The sequence below is a fragment of the Ornithodoros turicata genome, chromosome 2 (assembly GCF_037126465.1).
Source record: "Ornithodoros turicata isolate Travis chromosome 2, ASM3712646v1, whole genome shotgun sequence".
Lineage (NCBI taxonomy): Eukaryota > Metazoa > Arthropoda > Arachnida > Ixodida > Argasidae > Ornithodoros > Ornithodoros turicata.
Window position 1 is genome coordinate 134,578,044 of NC_088202.1, and position 10,936 is coordinate 134,588,979.

Here is a 10,936-nt window from a genome sequence, read left to right on the forward strand (position 1 = left end):
GTGGTCCCCAATCTCGGCTTCACTTCTCAGTGCAATAGGGCTCCTCCTCTCTTTCCTTCCTCCATGGCAAATATGAAGGGAGACAGCAACAGCTGTTTCGACTCTATTGAAAGTGCTGTGAAATCACCCTGCCCATCATCCAAATGCGCTAATACTTCGTCTAAACACCAGCCTTCCGATCGCTTTCCACGCTGAGACTGGGAGGTGACACGGGTTCGAATCCTGTCACCGGCTGTGCTGTCTGAGGTTTTCCCCTGGGTTTTCCGAAGGCTTTCCAGAGGAATGTCGGCACAGTTCCTCCTGAAGTCGGCCCAGGACGCATTCTAACCCCCCTGTCTTCCATTCCTTCCTGCTGTCCTCTCTCCATCTGTCCACGTCTGTACGCCGCTCATAGCCACAGTTGCTTCGCGGCGCCAACACGAAATTTCAAAAAAAATTCGTCTACATTATATTAGCAGTTTTTTATCACACAGTTCAACCTTAAAATTGCACACTTGTGTTCCCAGTATGCTATTCAACTATTCAACATAATTTTACATCATTTACACTTACATTCCTACCTGTTAACAAGTACATTCCGAATAAGTTACCTCATCGAACATATTTACATTCCAACATATGTACACTTTACAAATACTCATACGATCTAATTACACTTTACATCTGTACCACCATTGTGGGGTGTGGTAATCTGTACACTTGCATTTAGACGTTACATCTTTACACTTGCACCGAAGACATACTATGTAGGCTTGCATGACCCACATGTCAAGACACATTGGTTACATTTTCATTACATGTCTCCCATTAACTCGTAGAAATAACTGCCAGTGGGCTTTCCATTTTCTTTTAAATTCCTTAGGGCCTATAACCATTATCATTCCCTCTGTAACTGCGTTTCAAGTTCAAGCCTAACATAAAAGAGACCCTTTCTTAAGGATTCCACTTTTTGTCCACTCGCCTGTTCCGTGATTTCCACAATTGAAATTTTATTTCTCCCATTGCCAAGGTAAAGGCGGGTGCTCTTTTTTTGAACTGGAAGTGGGTGACTGTACAAGACGGTCGTGTACAAAATTCAATATACACCAAAGACTTCCGCTATACCTTCCGCCACAAAGAGGCGGGGATAGCACAGTCAAAAAACACGTTTGTGGTTTTCAAGGGCTCCACATGCTATACAATGTGTCGAGGAGCCAAAATATCTGTGCAGTCTGGTGTTAACCAGCAGTATGCAGTGTGACCAGAGTTGTGCCTAACTCGTTACAAGTAACTCGTTACTTGGTAACGGTTACTTTTTTTGGTAACGAAGTAACGATTCAGTTACTTTTTTAAAAAATGGTAATAGTAACGGAATCAGTTACAAAAATTGGTAACTCGTTACTGTCGTTACTCGTTCCTTTTCTTCAGCGCGGGGGAGCACATTTCGGCACTCTGTGTGGCGCAATGCATGCAGATTTGACCTGCGTGACATGTGACTCAAAGTATTATTGCAGTCCCTCGCTGGATGTGTTGTTGTCATTTCTCTTGTTTTCCGTAATCTCCGACCATCACTCCTTCCCAAGAATGGCCACCAACTGTGCTATGGTTACAAAAAACGCGTTTCGATTTCTAGCCTTTTCTTGCCTTTGCTAAGCTTCTGAGTCTAAATTATGACGCAGTCCCTCTTTTCCTTTGTTTTTCTTTTTGTTTGCCTTTATTTTTCCCCTTTTTTCCTGGGAATAGCAAGCCGCCATACCGGTGGCTAACCTTTCCCTCTTATTTTTTTATATATAACAAACATATCCCCCCCCCCCTCGTCTGTTTTTGGGAACCGTTAGTGATCGGTGGCACGAAAACCAGTGTTTTTTTCTTGTGTTTTCGTAATCTCCGATCACCCCCACTTCGGAAACAAGGGAGAAGGACCAGGCAAACTGATATAGACTCATGGTAACGGGCCGAGAGACACGAAGGACGGACGACAAATTTCGAGTATCAGCTTCTTAAGTGCAATTCCTCATTATTAAAGAGTTGAAGGCAAGTGACGGCATGTTCGTTGGCTCCTTTAACTATGCTGCGCTAACGTAAAAGTAACTCGTTACCTGTGAGTAACGAGAACTCGTTACTTTTGTATGTTGGTAACGAGTAACGTATTTAGTTACTTTTTTCTGAAGTAACGGGTAACGGTATTTAGTTCCTTTTTTTTTTGGTAACGGGCACAAGTCTGAGTGTGACAGCTCCCCTCCTACATCCGCCCTATCCCCCCACAGTATGTTCGATACAGGAAACCTCTGTGCTCTGACACGTGTGAGTTGACAGAACGCTTGCACTGGTAAAAGTGAACCTTGTACAAATCCCGTACAGACTTAAACTATCTGGTATCTGGAAGCATTTCCATGTGCCTGGCGACGTTCCCGTAATATGTCAACATGAGCTCCGATCGTGGCTTTGTATGATCTAACGAAACTCCGAACACTCTAGCCCGTGTGCCCAAGCAGCACAGAGCCAAAGGTCTGGCAATGTGGTTCTCCTCCTCCAACACTATGAAGATTCGCTATGCATTCTACTGTTCAATTCAGGATTTCAAACTCACCAGAATACGGACATCATTGTACGCGTTAGCACCTTCACTATTTTCTTTGGAGAGGAAAAACACGTCCCACAATACCACATTTTAGATGCCATCTCACTAGAAATGACGAAATGAAATGAAAATGCATGCGTACTGCTGACGATGGCCCAATAAGGCCGACAAAGCTGTCCACCATCTCCACTTCTGACCATCTCCATGTGCGACGCTCCAGCGGCGAAATCACAAAGGTTCGGTATATCCGTAAGCTTGGGGATGTCAGGAACATTTTGCATGTGTACGAAATATCTCGTTCCAAAACTGCACATATTTTTTCAAACGAATTTATTACGAAGCGAGCGCGTCGCCTATTGTGAAGCGAGTGGGCGCTGAAAGCAACGCACTGCTGACATCAACCGGCATCTTTTCCTGGCGCTGCTTCATTTGACCTGCTCGTGTTTTCGAAGGATGCAACCTTTTCCCAAAGCGTACTCACTTCTGTCCCGTGTCAATCGACGCCGTAATGGTCGGCTCAATATATGTTACGTGAGTGGTTGCGGCAACTTATTCGCTACACGACGGAAACGGCAACTACATTGGACGTCCTTTTTTGTTTCCTTCAAAACGCAAGTGAGGAATGCAGGTTTCGAAGCAGACGACAATGCTGGGTGACGTCACGGCATCAGCCTCCGGATGAACCGCCGTAGTATGGAGCTCTTCGCAGTTTGGTTTCGGTTTGCTATTGTCATCATTTACGAATTAATTACACGCGCAAAATAAATGCGAATGTTGTATTCGGTATCGAGAAGGTGATTCGTGTTCGGTGTGATGCTCACCTATATATATTTTTTTTAAATCCTTGTCTCCCTTTAAGGCATATATTCATAACATGCCATGTTTTCATGCCAACGATCATGGCGACGCTCGTACAGTTTGACTATGGTAATCTAGAATGGATGGTAAATCTAGAATGCTACGGTAATAGAATCTAAACCGCATTACTTTGACGCAACACATTACAGGCATTACAAGAAGCTTCAAAGCGCATGCGCCAACACCGGCAAAAGAGAAAGAGGTTGGGGACGGAGTAGTGACACGTGAGCACACTGGCCATGTCCTCGCAGCTGCGGCACGACCTCGCTCGTACGTGGAAGAAACAAACTATGGGGGGGGGGGGGGGGGGGGGGATATGTTTAATGATAACAATGAAGAGGGGTTTGCAGCGAAATCGGAGGACGCTAGGTAGCTCCGGATAGTGCCCTCCCAGTCCGTGCTCCTCGCCAGCACCAGAGTCGGCTACGGCAGACCCTGGTGCTGCTTCGCTTCTCCGTACCCTGGTACGGAGAAGCAGACAGAGCTACGGTAACGAGATACACGACGGCGAGTTAAAAAGTCAGAAGAGACTGGTCTAGTGAAGCTGTCCATATACAGGGTGTTTGCTCTAATGTGTCCAGAAATTTTATTGAAAGCGAGCGATAAGAGAGAAACGAGCGCTACTTTTCAGCTACTTGACTAAGAAACAGGTGCTACTAGTGAAGCAGTACCTGTTTCTTACTCAAGTAGCAGAAAAGTACCACTTGCTTTTCTTTTATCGCACGCTTTACACATAATGTCTGGACACGTTAGAGCTAACACCCCGTATATGTGTGCGGGGTGCTTTTATTTACATTTCAAATCCATCTGTGAACATGCAACGATTAACTGCTCATCCTTCTGACAAATGTAATATGTTCCGGAAGGGGAAATGCAGAATGGTTAGTGATCATGCCGTGAGATGGCGTTGTTGTTGTAAGGATGCAAGACAATGCAGACGACATGATTCGATCTCGGGACACGCTGGTGCATGGTCGTCATTCTCTTTGGATACCGTGACCTGGCGGTCCCTACAAATACTACATAGTTTCCATCAGGACGATAAAAAAAATATAAAAGCAGTATGTGTGTTTATAGACCTCTACCCGAGAAACGTCATCACGACATTGGTAGACGGACTGAAACCGAAACAAATCTGAAGGGGATGGCTGGGTTCCACGAATGGGCACTAGTTTGCTGCCTCCTACTCAAAGAAAAGTAGGACCGAAGGTCGCGTCCCTTTCAAGGCCCATCGTAATACCCTCAAGACCGTGGCTTTCGGGCGGGACTTCGTTCGCGCCCCTAGCTTCGAGCGTAGTTCAACCCTACCAAATTGGTGGCTCTGTCGAACACTAACACGTCATTTGATTACAAACAGGGAGAGGTCTACTCCCCTCAGACTCAAGAATATATCGTCTGTCTCAGTATGTCTCGCACGCACCACAGATTTACAAAAGGTTGCAGCAGAACACCGTATAACTCCGCGATGGAAGCTTTCGGTTGGGCTGCAGAAAACACAGCTGTATGGGACTCGCTGCACGTACGTGTTGCAACATCCCCGTGCAAAGGGGATGCATACCCTTTCTTCTCCTGTACCACCAGAGCCTTTTTCATCAAATAGTTGTCACTCTTCCGTCGGTGCACCGAGCCGCAAAATACCAGCAAGCTGAGTGCACCTTTGCCCAAATATGACTCAGGATATGTGTGCTGTTGGCTGGATCCGAAACTTATTGACTTGAATCAGAAGCATGTTGAGGGCTTGCACGATTTGTTGAAGAGTGTTTCTCGTGCAATCCGCATGTTGTGCCAAAAGCCTCGTAACCGAAAAGGCGGCGTAGCAGACAAATTTTGGTGAAGATGTCGTGGCAAGGTGGAGTGACGTCCAACTATTCCTCCTACGGGGAATGACGGGGCACAGAGAGGCATGAACCGATATGCTCATGTGGAGGATGAGGTCTGTGAGGCTAGCTTCGTCAGTATAGCTGCGACGTCTGTCAAGCCTCCACTGCCAGAGGTCCAGGTCACGTTCGTAACATTGCATTAATGTGTGTGTGTGTGTACCTCGTGTCTCTTAACAAGGAACGTCTGAGGTCTGCGCAAAGACTTGCTGCTCCGATGAAGTGCAGGAACCGTCAAATTCATGTTGAGGTTCCAAATGCTTCGAGTCCTTTTCATTGCAGCCGTGCCTACAGTCATGGCGTCAATGCAGACCTGAAGATCATGTGGTATTTGTAGTCAACCATGAAAGTACGAAGTTCGATAGAGCACAGAAGCTCGTCATCTTACATGTTGCACAACATTTGAGGAAGTTGATGTTGAAAGGTGGGAACGTCAGGTGGAGTACATTCTGTGGTGTAATGTAGTCAAGAGTCACTGTTTGGCACTGGTGACGGAAGCTCGGCTGACGGGCTTCAATTTTGTCTTCTCACGTTCACTGTATTCCGCGTGAATTCAAACGATTTCTCTGTGACGCGACCCAGCACGGAGTACAAGCTACAACTTCAGCATTCCCGATGACACAAAATTGCTCTAGCGTGTGTGAGGTACGTTGTTTGTTAACCGCTCATCAGCCATGTCCATGGTGCAGTGGCGTATCTAGGGTGTGGCAGGTGTGGACAAGTGCCATGGGCGCCAGGTGAACAGGGGCGCCATTATGTGGTCGGGTGTGAATGTGCCAGGTCGGGCACTCAACCTGGCACATTCATAAATGATCTAAAGCACCCGCCATTAGGGAGGTTGTAGTGTGAAACCTAGTGCGGACCACACGAAAACGCGTCCCCAAGGACATCATGTTAACCATGTTGCCATGGGCGCAGGTAGCTCTAGATACGCCACTGCCATGGTGCATCCTACGGCACTAGAAAAGTTGTGACAGCCGTCACGAGCAGCGCTGGTCACAAAATGCTCGCCTCTGCAATGTTGCCGAATAATACAGAAATGTGGGTGTGTCTTCTTCGGCCGACATCTCACTGCATTTCTTCGATGTCGCTTAGACGTTGCACGAGAGCTCTATTTATTCTGTAGATGCCAATAGTTGCATAATACCACTGCATGCAGACCAGTGTTGTGTATTTGAAAGCCTGGACTTGATTTCAAGCCGGATTGAAATAGGGTTTAATTTGAATTTGATTGACGACCAACTAATGGTAGGGTTTGGACTGCATCAGGATTTACAGGGCGACTTGGATTCAGATTGGATGGCTTTTTTTACTGGGGGATTATAATTGAATCATACAGATGCACGTTTGCACGTGGCACCTGCTTCTGCACGTGGCCCATGGCAGCCTATGGTCGGGTTTGGCGGTACGCCACACGCAAATCATGCACGGTCACAGCGCTGGCACAGTCCTTCGTCTGCTGTAAAGCTATCGCATTTCGTACGTGTTTGGCAGTGCGCCAAAGAGTAGAGTGAATTTTCATTTTTACTGTATCGGCATTAAAGTCCTCGCTACGAAAGTATCGCGGCGTGGTCTACCCGTAGCCACGGCAGTGGAGAGGCGCTAAAGGGGAGAGGAGGAGAGAAGGTGCCCTGTGGAGAGGGAGTACAGGTGGAGCGCGCACGGACGTAGGTCACGGGGGAGAGGTGGACGGCGAGGCGCACTGAGTGGAGAGGGAAGGAGATGGCGCGTGGAGAGCAGCTGGCAGCTGTTGTGGTCGACAGGTTCAGACATGTCTGCGTGGGTGCACCATGGGTTATGAAAGCTGTGCGGAGGAGCGGTGGCGAAAGAAGGCTGGGACTGCGAGACAGCGCCCAGAATCGGAGGAAGCCCGAAAGGCTCGTTTGGCTGCGGACGCTGTCTTGCGTTAGCATTGTGAAGGGGTGTTGTCAAAGGGTTTTAATGGTAACGCGTTTCCGTCGGATCCACCAATGGATCGACCACGACATTTTTTACTGTTTTAGTGACTCCATTCCCAGTAACATATGCCCTGAATACCACACGAGAGCATGGGAAGCGCAATGGGATCTTCACAGTGCATCCGTCGCTTACTCGTCCCAGACCGCATAACCCACGACGCCAACACGTGACCTACACAACAGATTCCACCACATAGTACGAGGATGCGAGCCTATACTTCTGTTCTGCTTTTTTATTTCACTTGGCTATTGCAGCATTGTAAGCGATATTGGAATGTGGTCCGGACACACCCATCTTGAGTTGCTGGACTCCGAGTTTGAGCACGACACTACGGAATGAAGACCTGTTTCTGTATTTTTTTAAATCCCGATATGTACGGATCCCACAGCTACAAAATTACTGGTAGTGGTGCGTACGCGTGACACCGATGCAGCGCTTAGGCAAAACGGGGTGCTGAAAGGGCTGTCCTCCCGCAGCTTTATAACAGTCGTTCTATTACCGGGAACAGTACCAGAAATGTAACGGAAACGATATTGAGAGGCTGGTATCAGAAACTGGTAATGGAAACGAAACTATTGCAGTAGCGAAACTAGTAAGGAAAATATGCCCGTTGCCCTTCCCTGCTTCTAACACGCGCGCCTATGGCTTTGTGGCTAAGATAATGTGACCAGACGCGCCCCGATTTAGGTGGGACAGGTCCCGTTTTTGCGGTCATGGTCCCCCGTCCCACCAGCCTGCTTGGGGACGGTATTTTTATTCCGCTTTTGGTTGGAACGATTTACAAATGGGAAACAAAATGTGGCTAAACAGTGGTTTCCTACTCCCACGTTGCCCTCTTCCGGCTCGCATCTTTCCACGATCTGGCAAATGGAATATTATGATGTGTCGGCTAATAACCCGTCCCTTTTACAGTACTTCGTGGAAGGAAAACTTCGCCTGCGCAGGATTTGCTCATCAAGCTGCATCGGTGGGAGGAGAATGGCTTTGATATAATTATAATATAATGATCAATCTTCGCGACGCTGACGATAATGACGAAATGGAAATGAAGCGAGTTCGGGCGATATTTTCCGTTACCTCCGTACAAGTATGCGAACACAATAAACAGAACACATTCTAGTCAAAGCATGTAACGTGCGCGCTATGTCAGTACGAACATTGCAAACTGTAATAACGGTTAATCTCGCCGCGCGTTTCAGACAGAATACAATCTGGACAACTATCGCGTGCCCGAGACTCGCTCACACCTTTTTTATCGTCCTCGTTAGTCTTCAGCGAAACACACTGCACAATTCAGTTGCTTACAAAAAACGATAAATAAATACACACAAAAATTGTAAAGTAAATGATTCATAACAGCATTAGGAATTGGGAAGTGAAATGTATTTGATTTGCTGTCCCGCCTTGGGGGTCGGAGGAATATAGTCACATTAGCACTAAGATTGGGAAATGAACCGGATTCCAATCCAGGCACCGGTTGTGCTGTCTGGGCCGTGTTCTCCCTGGGTTTCCCTCACACACATTAAAGGGACTATCGCATCCAGAAACACGTGGGTGAGACAGATACCGTAATGTTCGACACCGCTTCACAGCATACTCTTCCGAAGACAGCTCGCAGCACAGGCGACTGTCTCCGAGCTCGTCTACCTCGCATTCGCACCGCAATATACTCAGTGAAAAGTAATCGGTAAATACGCAGAGTAAATACTCAGACTTTCGCTTACCAGTGTGAGTTCCACCGCGACCATATCGCGTGGAACACGGTAAGTGTTGCGCTCCTGGCTGTACAAACACGTACCGACGCTTTCCCAGAAGTGACATAAGGGCCCTCCCTGATTTGCCCTGTCCGAGTGACGTTTTGTCAGATTTCGAGAGAGGGAATTCCGGCATACTCTCAGCATCCGTCTTCTACTCTTACCATGCATTACATCGAATTCTCGGATTTTCGGCGTTGTTGGCGGTGATGAACGAAGAGTCAAACGGCATATAGTTTCAGAATACATTGGGACGGATGCGATAGTTCCTTCAAGGCACAGTGTGTCATGTGTGTCGGCACAGCTCACTGTGAAGTCAACCTAGGAGGCACGATACCCCGAACATGCCGCCACACCGACAGGCAGATCGCCTGTCAATAACCCCCCCCCCCCCAATCAACCACACGGACTTCAACGTAAGTCTCATAACAGCCGTTTGCATATTATAATTAAAAGTGGCAGCTGATGAACAGGCATCAGCAGCGGGACAGTTTTCACCATAGGTTGTTCTTTAATCATAATATGCAACAGGGCCTAAACACGGGCGAATTCGCACCCCGCACCTCCTTGTAAGCACAGGTGAAAAGAGGGAGACCTCTCCCCGTTCGTAAACAAATGACGTCATAGTGTTCGACAGCGACACCAATTTAGTAGAATTGAACTACGCTCGAAGCTACAGGCGAACAAGGTCTCGCCCGAAAGCCACGGTGTTGAGGGAATTACTATGGTTCCTAGAAGGGACGCGACGTACCTTCGGTCCTAGTTTTCTTTCAATAGGAGGCAGCGAACAAGTGTCCATTCTTGGAACCCAGCCATCCCCTCCCGATTTGTTGCGGTTTCAGTCTGTCGACCAACGTCATGATGACGTTTCTCGGGTAGAGGTTTATTGATGGATTTTGTGAAGGGTAAGCACCTTCTAGGTGAATGCGAGTTGCAGCAAATGCCAAGACCAGGAACCTGACTCCTGTCAGGATGACCAAATTGTTCCCATTACTTCAAATGATCCATGGCAGCAGCGCAAAGCGGAAGTGTTTTGCTTACATGCGTTATGGAGACTGCAGTACTGGCATCTTTTCTCATTGTCAGGGGCGTTGGAAGTCCCTCATAGCAGGGCAGGCTTAAAATTGCTTAAAGGAGTACAGTGGGCCATCCAAAAAAATTTCAGATTAGGACGTTTGATGAAAGTGTGTGTCATTTCACCTTTAACTCACCACTCCGGGTATAACGAGGAGGAGAAGGTATGATGGCACGTCACCAATGACGTTAGAAGGAGAACTCATTCTGGTTCGCCGGTCAGAGCGCCTCGTCCCTTTGCCGGCGTAAACCAATTTTGCCAGTTCTCCCGGAGAACTGCAGATAGGAGGAGCGGCCGAATCATGACCGAGCCAGGAGCAATGTTTTTTCAGAACCCCGAACAGCCGAGTAGCAGACATTTCTCTGGACCAATCAGCGGGCGTGATCCTTGTAGAGCCAGCAAGAGGTTCCAGGCAGATCACAGGCTGGTACTGCTCTCCACCGCTGTTGCGCACGGTCGCTTTTTTCGGCGTGCTTTAAATTCAATTTCTGCGATAACTCTGTGGTGTGAATTACTTCGCATGGTGTATCTTACTGGCCTACTTAACAATTTTATAGGAAGAAAACAGGGTGTTAAAAAATGACTTCTGTGCTACTTTAAAGGCTCCTCGCTGCATGATTAAGAGTTTCTCTGCGTTGATCAAAAACAAGTCGACGTGCTTTGCTGGAGCGAAATCTGCATTTTCCTGCATCGTATGAGCAAGGCTGCTGAATGGTGTGTCGCTACTCTTTGCACAGCAGGTCTGCACATACAGTATCACATAGCATAATCAGGTGGATAGTACCTATTCAGGGGAATTTAGTCTTCTGCTTTTTAAACGGGTGTTCGTTTTCACTCTGTGCGGTGCCAGAGC